The following is a 13,029-nucleotide window of genomic DNA, read 5'->3' as shown; positions in this document are numbered from 1 at the left end:
TGAGTTCCAAAAATGTATACAAGATGATTTTATAGTGAACTGTTTTTAGTTATGTATATTTAGTTTTACCCTTTGGTATTCACTATTTTTGATTTCTGTATCCTTTCTCTTATACATAAGTTAATATGATTTGGGGAAGGGAAGGGAAATCACAGAAATTGCGGGAAAAAGTTTAACCAAACAACAGTGCTATACACTAGACACTATGTTAGAAATGAACTTTACAACTTTGGGAGAGTGGGTTGTCGGGGTTGGAGGAAGCAGGAGAAAATGAGGAAAGTTAACACTGTTAAAAATGTACTCATTACTTATGTAACTGTAACCCACCCATCTGTATATCACCTTCATAATATAAAATCCAAAATAGAATAAGAGAACTCACCCAAATAGAGAAAATTAGAGACAAAAATGAGATATCACAACAGAAATAAGCAAAATTGAGAACGTTATAAGAGCGTACTTTGAAAACCTTATGTCAATCACCTGGAGAATCCTAGAGAAATTAATGCTTTCCTGTACTCTATCTGAACCAAGAAGTGACACACAAGAAGTAATGAAAATGAAATGTCAATAAACTACTTCCCATATCGGAAAAATCTAGGACTCAATGAATATACCATGAAATTAAGGCCTGCAAAGAACTTACAATACACAGATCTAAGTCTTCAATGGAATAGAAAGGTAAATTGAATTATTAAACATTCTATGAAGCTGGAATTAGACTCATTCCAAAATCAGAGAGGAACTCACCAAAGAAAGAGAACTATAATTCTACCTCATCCCAGTTAGAATGGCCATTATCAAGAAAACTTACAATAGCATAAGCTGGCGTGGATATAGCCAAATGGGAACTCTATTACGTTGATGGTGGGAAATTAAAGTTGTTAAACCACTCTGGAATGCAGTATGGAGTTTCTTCAAAAGACTAAATATAGATCTCACATATGACCACGTAATTCCCTTCATGGGCAGTAATCCAATAAATAACAAACAAGCTCACATTAAAGCTACCAGCATAACCATGTTCAGGGCCCAGGCCCAAAGTTAAGGACTGGAAAAAAATTACCACTACTATTACTTGTTTTTGCAAAGATGAAACTTTTGACATATGGTACCAATTCATTGTATTACAGTAGCTAGGATAGGACTTAAATGTAGTGGGTGATAAAATGGCCTGTTTGTTGAATATTAGGAAAAGATGTAGGCAGTCCATGAAAAGGGAGATTTTTTTTGTTATTGTTTGTCGAGGAGCTTGAAGTCTGGGCTTGGGCACTGTCTCTGAGATCTTCAACACAAGGTGAGTGCTCTACTTTTTGAGCCACAGTGCCACTTCTGGTTTTCTTGTAGTAAAATGGAGATAAGAGTCTCAGGGACTTTCCTACCAATGCTGGCTTCGAACGACAATCCTCAGATCTCAGCTTCCTCAGTAGCTATGATTACAGCTGGGATCCAATGGCACCAGGCTAAAAATGGGGGATTTTTAGAAAATAAAACCCACCTGTTCACTGTGTCTAAACCTCAGATATCACTATTAGAACACTTCACTCTCAACTTATTTCATCAGACAGTTGTAAATTTTCTCTTTACCTTCATGTGAGAATACTGCACTAAATATCAATTCAGCTATGAGACTGGATCAATTGTATGGTGATGGCTAGCACATGAATCAAGAACTGTTACATCAAAACAAATGAACCCTCATTTGGAAAGATATTTTTCTCTTTTTATTACAAATATGTACTTGATTATTCTTAATTTGATATTGGACCTCCTAACAGAGTGATGACATTTTCTTTCTCTTCAGCAATTGGCCTTTACTCACAAATGGTCAAATATTTAAGAATTCAAAGATTTCCATTGATAATTCATTAACTGACCTCTAAGAAAATGTGCATTTCTGGAATTTGGTCTGTTGTCTTGTTCTTACATACACACGCTTTTTATGATTTACTTGTTCTACAAGGAATTCTATTTTTAATCATTGAGTGTCCAATTTTAGTCTCTCTGATTAATTTTTCAGACCCTCTCTCTAGAGTCTCATTTCAGTCTTCCTCATAAAAATATTTAGTTATCTGATACATGACTCTGAGCTTCTGTTTTTTTTTGCTTGACTTCATGTACGCTGTGATGGCAGCACTGCTTGGCTGTGCTTACTGGAATTTTGTGGTTGTTGTTGTTCTGTTTTGTTTTGTGGGTTTGTTGTTGGTTTTTTTGGTTTTGTTTGTTTTTGTTTTTAAGAGGTCTAGGATTACTATTCAATGCAGTAGCTTCTCTGGGCCCCAGTGATTCCCTGGCTTAGAGTCAAGGGGTTTTTCTCCTAAGGGTACAAAGAATAGCTGACTAAATTGCTGTTTTAATTGTCACAAAATGAGGCAATCTGGCTTCCTTGCAAAGACTTAAATGATCCTGTTTAACCACTTACAGAAATGATCTATCAAGGTGGCTTTTCAAGGTTGACTGTGAAAAATGTTCATTTCCAAGTCACCACCATAAACAGATCATATCCCTTGGAGCAGACTTTTGGAAGGAAGGTTCCCCTTTCTTCCTTCTCTTTTGATAGATCAAACCATAATATTCTGCTGTTGTGATCGGCCTGGAGCACCTTTTCCCAAGAATATTCCGTCGTGTACAAGAGGACTAACTATCAAAATTAGGGGGAAAATACTTGTCTACTACAGACTGATTCACCTGCCTTATATCTGTTGTTAATTTCATTACTTCAAACACATGGATAATTTATATTGGGATTAGACAAGTGGCAAAGGATTAATGGAATAAACATTCAGTTTACTTTCATATATCCAATATTATACATTTAACCCCTTATGAAAAATTAATTCAAATTGTAGAAACAATGTATACTGTGGCACACATACACCATCATCTACTCAGAAATTCAGTCTCTCTATAAATATTTATTTGGTTCAAAATAATAAAAATTTAATTAATGAATATGACTTTTAAGTATCATCTGAAATACTCCTCATTTATATAATTGTATATAATTTCATAAATGTCACCTAGACAGGAATTTAACATGCATGTAGAAATCAAATTTCCATAACTTTAGTGATATGAGAGGAGTCATACCCTCGTGTACTGTGTAGTGTGAATTTTACCATAGTGCTGAACCCTCCCACCTAATACGAAGAGTCATGTGCAATAATTTATGATTTGATGTTAAGATGAGCGCTAAGTGTAGGATACACTTTGAATTATTACATTAATTCACAGAAATGAAACAATAATGATATATTATTTGTTTAAATTTTAAGTAACCTATTATTAAAATGATATACTATTAAATTGAATTATAGTTCTAACAAATTGTGATGTAAAAATATTTTAATATAATTATGGGCAATATTTTTAAAACTTACCAGCTTGTTATTTGTTTCCTAATTGTGTCATTTTATATTCTTGATCCAAGTCACTCTTTCACCTTAATTGTATAGTTTTCTATTTTATCTTTCTTGGTCTACTGATTGTGCATTTTGTTTTCCATTTTTAGTGACTGACATCTGAAAATATGTATGCTAGTTTATTGCTTTCTATGTTAAAGTAAATTTACTGCTCTCATAGCTTTCTACTCTTCTTTGTATAGTACAGTATTTCCCCCACTCCCATCTCCTGTATTGCTGCTCTCATGTATTTTATTTTATTTTTAATTTAAATTTTATTGTCAAGTTAATGTACAGAGGGGTTATAGTTATGTAAGTAAGGTAATGAATTCATTTCTTTTCTCACTTGTTATCTTTTCCCCCATTTTTCCCTCTTCCCTCTCAACACAACCCGGAAGATTATGTCCAACATATTGTCTTGTGAATATTACTGTTGCATAGGTTCCCCTTTTGTCTCACCATTTTGTTTTTTTCCCCTTTCCTTTCCCTTGTTCAGATCAACATTTTTACAATATCCAGGTATCAAATCAAATACAGTGACTACATGGGATAAACTATACGTGGGGAAAACACAAAAGGATAAAAAGAAATCACAAAATACATTAAGAACCACAACAACAAAGAACATGTCTTGGATTTCACTTCACTTGGAATCACCTTATATGGTCATATGTACATAGCTATTGAACTATTCTGCTCATCTACTAAGATTATCCTTGATGTACAAAATAATGCTCTCCCTATTACCCAGTAATCCCACTTCTAGGCATTTACCCAAGTGACCACAAACAATGCCTCACTAAAGCTACCAACACAATTATGTTTATCACAGTATTATTTACCATAGCTAAGATATGGAATCAACCCAGTTGACCCTCAGTAGATGAATGGATCAAGAAAATGTGACACACACACACACACACACACACACACACACACACACACACATTCACACATACACATACACACACGTGGAATACTATGCTTCCATCGGAAAGAATGATATCACCTCATTTGAAAGAAAATGGAAAATATTGGAAAAAATATAAGTGAAGTAAGCCAGACTTAATGAACCAAAGGTCCCATGCTTTCCCTTATTTGTAATAGTTTACATCAAAGATAATCGCATGTATTTTAATTTGACATTTTGTGCTGTGCTGAGCATACAACATTATTGCTATATTGTTTGTTAGTATTTCTGCAGGCAGGTATATTTAAAGAAATACGTTCATCTTATCCATTACTGAAGGAAGAACAACTAAAAGAGCAACCCAAAGTAGGAAGAACAACTCCGACTTACTTAGCTTCATTCCCATGTAAGGCCAGTGTTGTCTCCTTTATCCTCATGTTGTACATTTCAACTCTATACTTGGTCATCCCGTCTATCTACTACCTTTTACATTGTAAACTAAACGCCTCAGCAATTCGCGTTTGCTTTACTTTTTAAAAAATTTCTCTCTTGATGTTTGAGGTTGGGGTGTGTGTGTGTGTGTGTGTGTGTGTGTGTGTATGTGTGTGTGTGTGTGTGTGTGTGTGTGTTTACAAAGATCAGAAGACAATGTTTTTCTTCATTTAAAATACATCTTTCAAGTGATTGTAAGTTGTGGCTAATGGGAGAAGTATTTTGCTATTTAAAAGATGAAACAGAAAAATATATTTGTTCATGTACCACAGTTGTTTTATTAGTCTGTTGTTGAAATGTTAACTTCGATTTATAAATTGGCTGTTGTTGTGAATAATGTGAATAACAATGAAATACAGATATACTTAAGAGTTACTTATACAGAAATAATCATATGATTGGTGGGTCAGATGAGATTTCAACTTTGCATTTCTTTAGAAAACTGCACACTACTTTCTACAATGAGAATACTAACCTGAATTATGAACAAGAGTGAAGAAAATTTTATTTCTCTACACTCTCACCAACAATATTACCTTTTGAGTTTTTATAAAGGAAGGTTTTTACGATGTGCAGTACCCCAGACTGGCCTTAGACTCAAATCCTTACTCCAACCTCCTAACTGCTTGGACTTACTAGCCTTTACCATCACACCTGGCTCCTTTGATTTTAATAGTTATGAAGTAATATCATAGTAATTTTGAATTGCATTTCTCTATAATGACTTCTTTTCACAAAGCATTAAGCCAACATAAAAGTGGTATTAAACCCAACTTTGTAAACCCACTGGTGATTTTCAGGGATTTTTGGAAAACAGGTCTATTCAGAACTTTTGTCCATTTTTAATCATTTCTTGTTAATCTCATCTTTAATCTCTCTATACAAAATCAATAATTAAATCAGTGTAGTAGAAAGGAAAATAATTAAACTCCTAACATTTTTCAATTTTTAATAACATGATATTGCTTAAATCGTTTTCTGTTTATGCTTGAGACTAGGTAACTCAATTTAGTTATACCTTTTACAAGGCTATACGTATTTTATTTATTTTACATTGATTGCTCTTTCCAAAGCCTGCAAGTCTAATTTTCCTTAGCTTCTTTCAGTCTCATGTAGTTCAGATTTCAAACTGAAGAATAAATGGAAGGAAGCAAATAAAAAAATACATTTCCTCTCATCTGATGATGCCTCTACAAGAGTGAGGAAAGAGTTCATCCTTCTTAGGACCTATGAAAATATATCAAAAAGAGAATTCATTCTGCTAGGTTTTCCCTATCTTTACAATGTAACTTAAATGATGTAAAAAACAATAAACTGCTGAGATACGTGTATGTTTTATCAAGTTTGTACATTTTCATATGGATTTAACCTCAATCTACAACATTCCTTCATGATTCTGTCCCTGATATTTTTAAACTACCAAGACATAAGATAATCAATTTGATGTACAGCATGAGAAGTTATCCATCTGGTTTCCTTTGAAGCAGAGCATGGTCAATAGATAACATTACATCTGGTTGCTCACTACATGTAATGGTTTCTGTAATACTTATTGCATTCTATTTAGTATTTTAAAAAACTGCTGGCTAAACTCAAAGCTCATTCATAGAATTTTATGTTAAGTATTTCACAAGTTTTATTTCTTAATTCTTAAGATAAAATTTGCTTTAATGCTAATGTTATTACCATTTTAATGTTGGGAAAATTGTAATTAAAGGCACGAATTATATGGCCCAAAGACACACAAAGGAGGGAAATGAGTCAAAGTTTCCAACAGTCTTTCAGCAATACAAAATGATAAGTAAAATCTCTCCATTCTCTTACACTCTCAATTCAATATTCATGTTGTCCAATTAATAATAGCATAGCAATGTCCATCGTGATTTTTTTTCTGTCACATTATGTCTTCAACCCAGATTGTTTTGGTGGCATTGGCTTATCATGCACAGAACTGAGAGCACAAATTGAGGTCCAAAGAGGGGCAAATTTCTTCTGTACCACAGTTCGTTTCCTTTTTAAAAAGTAATAAAACTTTCAAATATCATCACTTACATTTTTTAAGAATCCAGAAGCAAAATGAATTTACATATAATCAGTCCAAAATGCTTTAAAATTAGTAGATAATAAAACAGGATCCCGTGAAGTAAATATTTTTCTACTTTTAAATTTATTTTTAAAGCCTTGTGCTGGATGGCCACACCTGTAATCCTGACTACTTGGGATATCTACTCTGGAGCGCCAGATCTGTGGATAACAGTTGGAAGACAATCAGAGCAAAAGAAAGAAAATTCATTATTTTTCAAAACTTCTAATGAACTACCAAAGAGCCAGGAATGGTGATGTAGCTTTTATAGTACCTCATCAATCTAGAGAGGAAATGCCTAGCAAGGCCTTGAAGTCCTGAGTCCAAACTCTGAGCATGCCAACACAAATGCACGAGTACTCACATGTGCGCGGGCTCGCGCGTGTGCACACACACACACACACACACACACACACACACTTTTTCAAAATACTTTCATGTCAGTGTTTTGCATTAATTTCTTTGTTAACGATATTATATAGGGAAAATAAACTTTTCCTTCTCAGATCATTTTCATACATTTTTATTGTAAAAGTACTGTTCACAGGGCTCACATTTACATGAGAAAGTTAATGAGTACATTTCCTAACAAGCCTTGTTACCTCCTCCTTTATTTTCCCCCACCATCCTTTCTCTCTAACCTCCACAAGTACCCTCTCCTCCCTGTCTCCCATGCCCCGCCTAAATATAAACTTCATTTTTCATCATAGTGTCTTGTGCATCTCATTGTTACAATGGGTCAACCTGTATCCCTATTTAAGCATTGTGTTTTTTCCTTTCCCCTCCCCAAATTAGAGAAGTGTATATATAAGATATTGGTGCACCAACTTCAAATCCAGTGAAAGCAGGTGTTATAAAGTGGGGGAGGAACATATAAAGAAACAAAAATATCACATCATACATTGTAAGTCCATTAAAAACAATAGCAAGAATGAAAAAACCACTTGTGTCAATATCTTGGAGTACATTTCCCTTAACATCATCTTATCTAGTCATAGGTACATAGCTTTTGACCTTTTTTATTTATCCCAGACATATATGAATAACTGAAAATAAGGGAAACCAGGGGTCCTATGTTTCTTTGGACTTGTCTTACTTCACTTAGTAAGTTTTTTTCCAAGTCTTTCCATTTCTTAATAAATTGAGTGATGTCATTCTTTCAGATGGAGGCATAGAATGCATGTATCTATCTATCTATCTATCTATCTATCTATCTATCTATCTATCTATCTATCTATCTATCTATCTGTCTATCTATCTATCTATCTATCTATCTATCTATCTATCAAATTATCTTGATCCATTCATCAATTGAGGGGAATCGGAATTGGTTCCATACCTTAGCTATCGTAAATAATGGTGCAGTAACATAGTTGTGCTGGTAGTTTTATTGTGGTCTTGTTTGTGATCATTTGGGTGAGTGCCCAAAAGTGGGATTGCTGGGTCATGGGTGGGCTTTATGTGGAGTCTTTTGAGGAACCTCCATACTGCTTCCCAAAGTGGTTGAACAAGTTTACACTCCCACCAAGGATTCAGTAGGGTTCCCTTTTGTCCACATACCCTCCAGCACCTGTTGTAAAAATATGGAACACTTCAAGAATTTGCATGTCATCCTTGCACAGGGGCCATTCTAATCTTTTCTGTTTTGTTCCAATGTTCGTGTATTTCCTGCTGAATTGAGCACAGAACATTTTTTATATATGAAGTGAAATTCATTTTCTTTCTTTTCATTGTGAAAATACTGTACAGAGGAGTTACAATAACATGTGCAAGATAATGAATACATTTCTTATCAAGCATTGTTGCCTCCACTTTGTTTCCCCTTGCTCTACCTTCCCAAACTCCCACTAGCTCTGACACCTGATCCTCCCCCCCAACAACGTTGTAAATTTCGTTTTACGACATAACGACTTCTATATCTCATTGTTGCAATGGGTCCAACTGTATCCCAATTTAAATGATATTTTTTCCCTTCCCCTCCAAAAATTATACCAACATCAAATACAGTGAAAGCAGGCGTTAAACTGTAGGGGAAGGACATACAAAGCAACATAGAAATCATCTTATAAATATATTAGAAACAATTGGATTAAAGAAAAATCATTTGAATACTTATCTTTGGGTATATTTCCCTAACATCAGCTTATCTGACCTTTCCTGCTTGACTCAGACATATACTAGTTATTGGAAATAAGGGAAACCGTGAGACCTATGTTTCTTTGGGCCTGGCTTACTTAACATACTTTTTTCCAAGTCTTGTCATTTCCTAACACATGGGACAATGTCATTCGTTCTGATGGAGCCAAAGAATTCCATTGTGTATATATACCACATTTTTTTGATCCATTCATCTACTGAGGGGCATCTGGGTTGGTTCCATATCTTAGCAACGGTAAATAATGCTGCGAAAACATATTTTTTTTGAGTTCTGGGCATGTTTTAGACACGAGACCCTTGTCCATTGTATGGCTAATGAAGATCTCCGAATCCGTGGGCTTTCTATTGATCTTGCTAGCTAGCTATGTCCTTTGCCATGCAGAAGCTCTGCAATTTCATGCAATCCAATAAGTCCAACTTTTTTTGATTTGTTGTGTTTCTGGGTCTCTATTAAGAAAATTTTGGGATGTACAAGGAGACTTAGAGTTTCTCCTATTCTATCCTGTACTTTTTTCAGACTAGGAGTTCCTTGTTGTTTGGTCCATTTGGAATTGATTCTTGTGCAGGGTGATATATAAGGATCTAGCTTTAGTTTTCTACAAGTAGTTAACCAAATGGGCCAGCACCATTTACTGAAGAGGCTGTCTTTCTTCTATTCTATGTTTTAGATTCCTTATTGAATATTAGATGGCTACAGGTCTGTAGGTACATTTCTGTGTTTTCAATTCCATTCCATTGGTCCTGAGGTTTGTTCTTGTGCCAGTTCCAAGCTGTTTTCTTTACTATGGCTTTGTAGTACATTTTGGAATTTGATATTGATATTACTCCAGCACTGTTTTTTCTGTTAAATATCGTTTTTTTTCTATTCCATGTCTTTTATTGTTCCATGTGAATTTTTGGGTTGCCTGTTCTATTTCCTTGAAGAATGAAGTTTGAATATTAATAGGTATCACATTGAATTTGTAGATAGCCTTGGGAAGTATTGCCATTTTCATGATGTTGATCTTTCCAATCACGGAGCATGGGTGATTTTGCCACTTTCTAAGTTCTGTTTTGATTTCCTTTTTCTTTTTTTTTAAGTTTTCATCATAGAGGTCCTTCACTTCTTTGGTAAAGTTAATTCTTAGATATTTCATTTTTTGTGAGGCTATTATGAATGGAGTTACTTTCCTATTCAAGCCACGCTTTTCTCATTGTCCGCATACAGAAAAGCCATTGATTTTTGAAGGTTAATTTTATACCCTGCTACTTTGCCAAAGTTTTGAACATCTTGAGTAATTTAGGAGCGGAGTCCATGGGATTCATTAAATACAAATCATGTCCTCTGCAAAGAGAGAGAGGTTTACTTCTTCTTTCCCTATTTAGATCCCTTTTATGTTAGCATCTTGTATTATTGCTGTAGCTAGGCATTCTAATACTAGATTGAAGAGCAGTTGAGAAAGTGGTCATCGTTGTCTCATTCCTGATTTTAAAGGAATTGGCTTTAGTTTTTCACCATTGATTATAATGGTGGCTGTAGGTTTGTCATATACATTCTTTATTGTATTGAGGAATGTTTCATGGATTCCTAATTTTTCCAGAACCTTCATCATAAAGTGGTGTTAGATCTTGTCAAATGCTTTTTCTGCATCTATTGAGATAACCATATGGTTCTTATCCTTGTTCTTGTTAATGTGATTAATAATGTTGATTGATTTGTGGATATTGAACCAGCTTTGCATCCCTGAAATTGAATCCTGTTTGTTCATGGTGTATAATTTATTGGAGTAATGGCTGAAGTTGATTTGCCAAAATTTTGTTTAGAAGTTTTGCATCAATATTCATCAAAGAAATTGGTCTATAGTTCTCTTTGGGATGAGGGTGATTATGGCTTCAAAGAATGAGTTTGGTAGTGAACTTTCTCTTTCTATTTCATTGAAGATTTGGAGGAGTATTGGTGTGAGCTCTGCGTTGAAGGCCTTGTAGAATTCTGCTGTAAAGCCATCTGATCCTGGGCTTTTCTTAGATGGGAGGTCTCTTATGGCTGTTTTTATTTCAAGGCTTGATATGGGCCTGTTAAGATGGCTTGCTCATCTTGTTTCAGTTTCGGCATTTCCATATTTGCTTGGAAAAGGCCTATTTCTGCAAAGTTCTCGAACTTATTAGCATAAAGTTTTGAGAAGTATTTCCTTATAATGTTATGAATCTTGTTTGTTTCTGTGGTGATGTTTCCATTCTCTTCTCTGAGTTTATTTGGGTGTGTTCTCTTGTTTTTCTAATAAGATTTCTAACCGTCTCTCAATTTTGTTAATTTTTTTGAAGAAACAACTCTTTTTTTATTCTTTCTATGTTGTTATTGTTTTTTAATTCATTTAATTCTGATTTAATTTTGATTATTTATTTCAATCTCCTGGATTGGGTTTTATCTTGCTGCTCTTTTTCAAGGATGCTTGATGTCTCATTAAATTATTGGTTTCAGATCTCTCCAGTTAGCTGATGTAGGAACTCAAATCAATAAACTTGTCTCTGAGTACTGCCTTTGCTCTCTCCCAGAGGAGCTGGGAGTTTGTGTGTTCATTTTTGTTGAATATCATGAACACTTGAATTTCATTTCTAACCTCTTCCATGACCCACTGGTGGCTCAGCAGTGTGTTGTTCAGCCTCCACTTGTTACAGGAATTTATTTGTTGGATTTAGGTGTTGACTTATAATTTTTGCCTTGTCATCTGGGAGAATGCAAGGTATAACTTCAATATTTCAATGTTTCTTTACAAGTTTGGTTTGTGACCTAAAATGTGTTCTATTTTGGAAAATGTTCCATGTGCTGTTGGGAAGAACGTGTATGCTGATGCTACTGGGTGAAATATTCGGTAGATTTCTGTTAAATATAGTTGATCTATGCAATTGTTAAGGTCTGCAGTGTCTCTGTTGAGTTTTTCCCGAGTTGATCTATCTAGTGTGATAAAGTCCTGAACAATTAATGCCTTTGGATATATGTGAGATTTGAGAGAAAGTACGATTTTCTGAAACTAGACAATTCATCAAAAAGTAGGTCGTGAAATTTTAGAACCATGTACTTCTTACCTAAGCACACATTTAAGAAAAAAAGGCAAGATTGACATGACAAAAACAAAATAAGTCCAGATATTTGTTGTTCAAGAGATGTGTAGGAGGAGAAATACAATTATTCTATACAAGCACCTGTCTTAATGGACACTGCAGCAAGTGGTAAGGTTTGTTAAAAGTTTTAATGTTTTAAATATATTTAATTTTGGGAATTTGCTTATATATGCCATAATTAGGACTGTTTGGCAGGTCATAAAACTTTTCTATAAAGTATTTAAGATTGATGGTAGCAGACATTCTACTAAGTATGTTCATTTTCAGAAACTTTACTAATGAGAAGTTGCAAAGTCTTTGTGTAAAGAAGGCAAGTGAAGAGTTAAGACTTTGTTAACTACACAGTTTATGTTAAAACTTTAAGGCTTCCTTGCTTTATATTTTAGCGAGGAACAAATGATGATATAAGCTATATACAAATCATGAGATGAGTCCTAAATAGTCATCTTAGTGGATAACTTAGTGGATAGCCTATAAAACTCTTGTTGAACATCATAATCTTAGCCAGTTTTAAATATACAGGAATATGAGAAAATAGTAAAACCTAATATGTAGTACACCATCAAATACTGAAAACACTGGTAATTGTTTTGTTTTTTATTTTATTAATCATTAATATTTAATTATTGGCTTTCTTTATTTGTAGCATTGTTTCCCTTGTTGTAATATAATACAACCTTTTGTAAGTCGTCATCAGGAGGTACTCTGAGAAGGTTACTGGGATAGCAAAACCATTTTTTATAGGTGCATGTGAATTTAAAAAGAGGAAAATTAAGAACAAAATATTTATTAAAAAATCTTCAAGTAAAGTGTGAATCAGGAGTATTGATAAATGTCCACACCTAAAATCTTAGTCCTAGGCTGAAGCAGCGGTATTACAGAGTTGA

The 13,029-nt window shown here is 34.2% G+C and overlaps 1 non-coding gene across 1 annotated transcript; it reads right to left on the bottom strand.

The window, feature by feature from the left end:
* Positions 1 to 8,463: 8,463 nt before the first annotated feature.
* LOC138810621 (U6 spliceosomal RNA) lies at positions 8,464 to 8,574 on the bottom strand. Its single transcript, XR_011367202.1, has one exon. It is a non-coding gene; the product is annotated as a U6 spliceosomal RNA (small nuclear RNA).
* Between the last annotated feature and the right edge of the window lie 4,455 nt (positions 8,575 to 13,029).

Source organism: Dipodomys merriami, unplaced genomic scaffold (genome assembly GCF_024711535.1).
Source record: "Dipodomys merriami isolate MVZ:Mamm:240054 unplaced genomic scaffold, mDipMer1.0.p SCAF_500, whole genome shotgun sequence".
NCBI classification, from domain to species: Eukaryota; Metazoa; Chordata; class Mammalia; order Rodentia; family Heteromyidae; genus Dipodomys; species Dipodomys merriami.
This window is presented reverse-complemented; position numbering and strand designations above follow the sequence as displayed.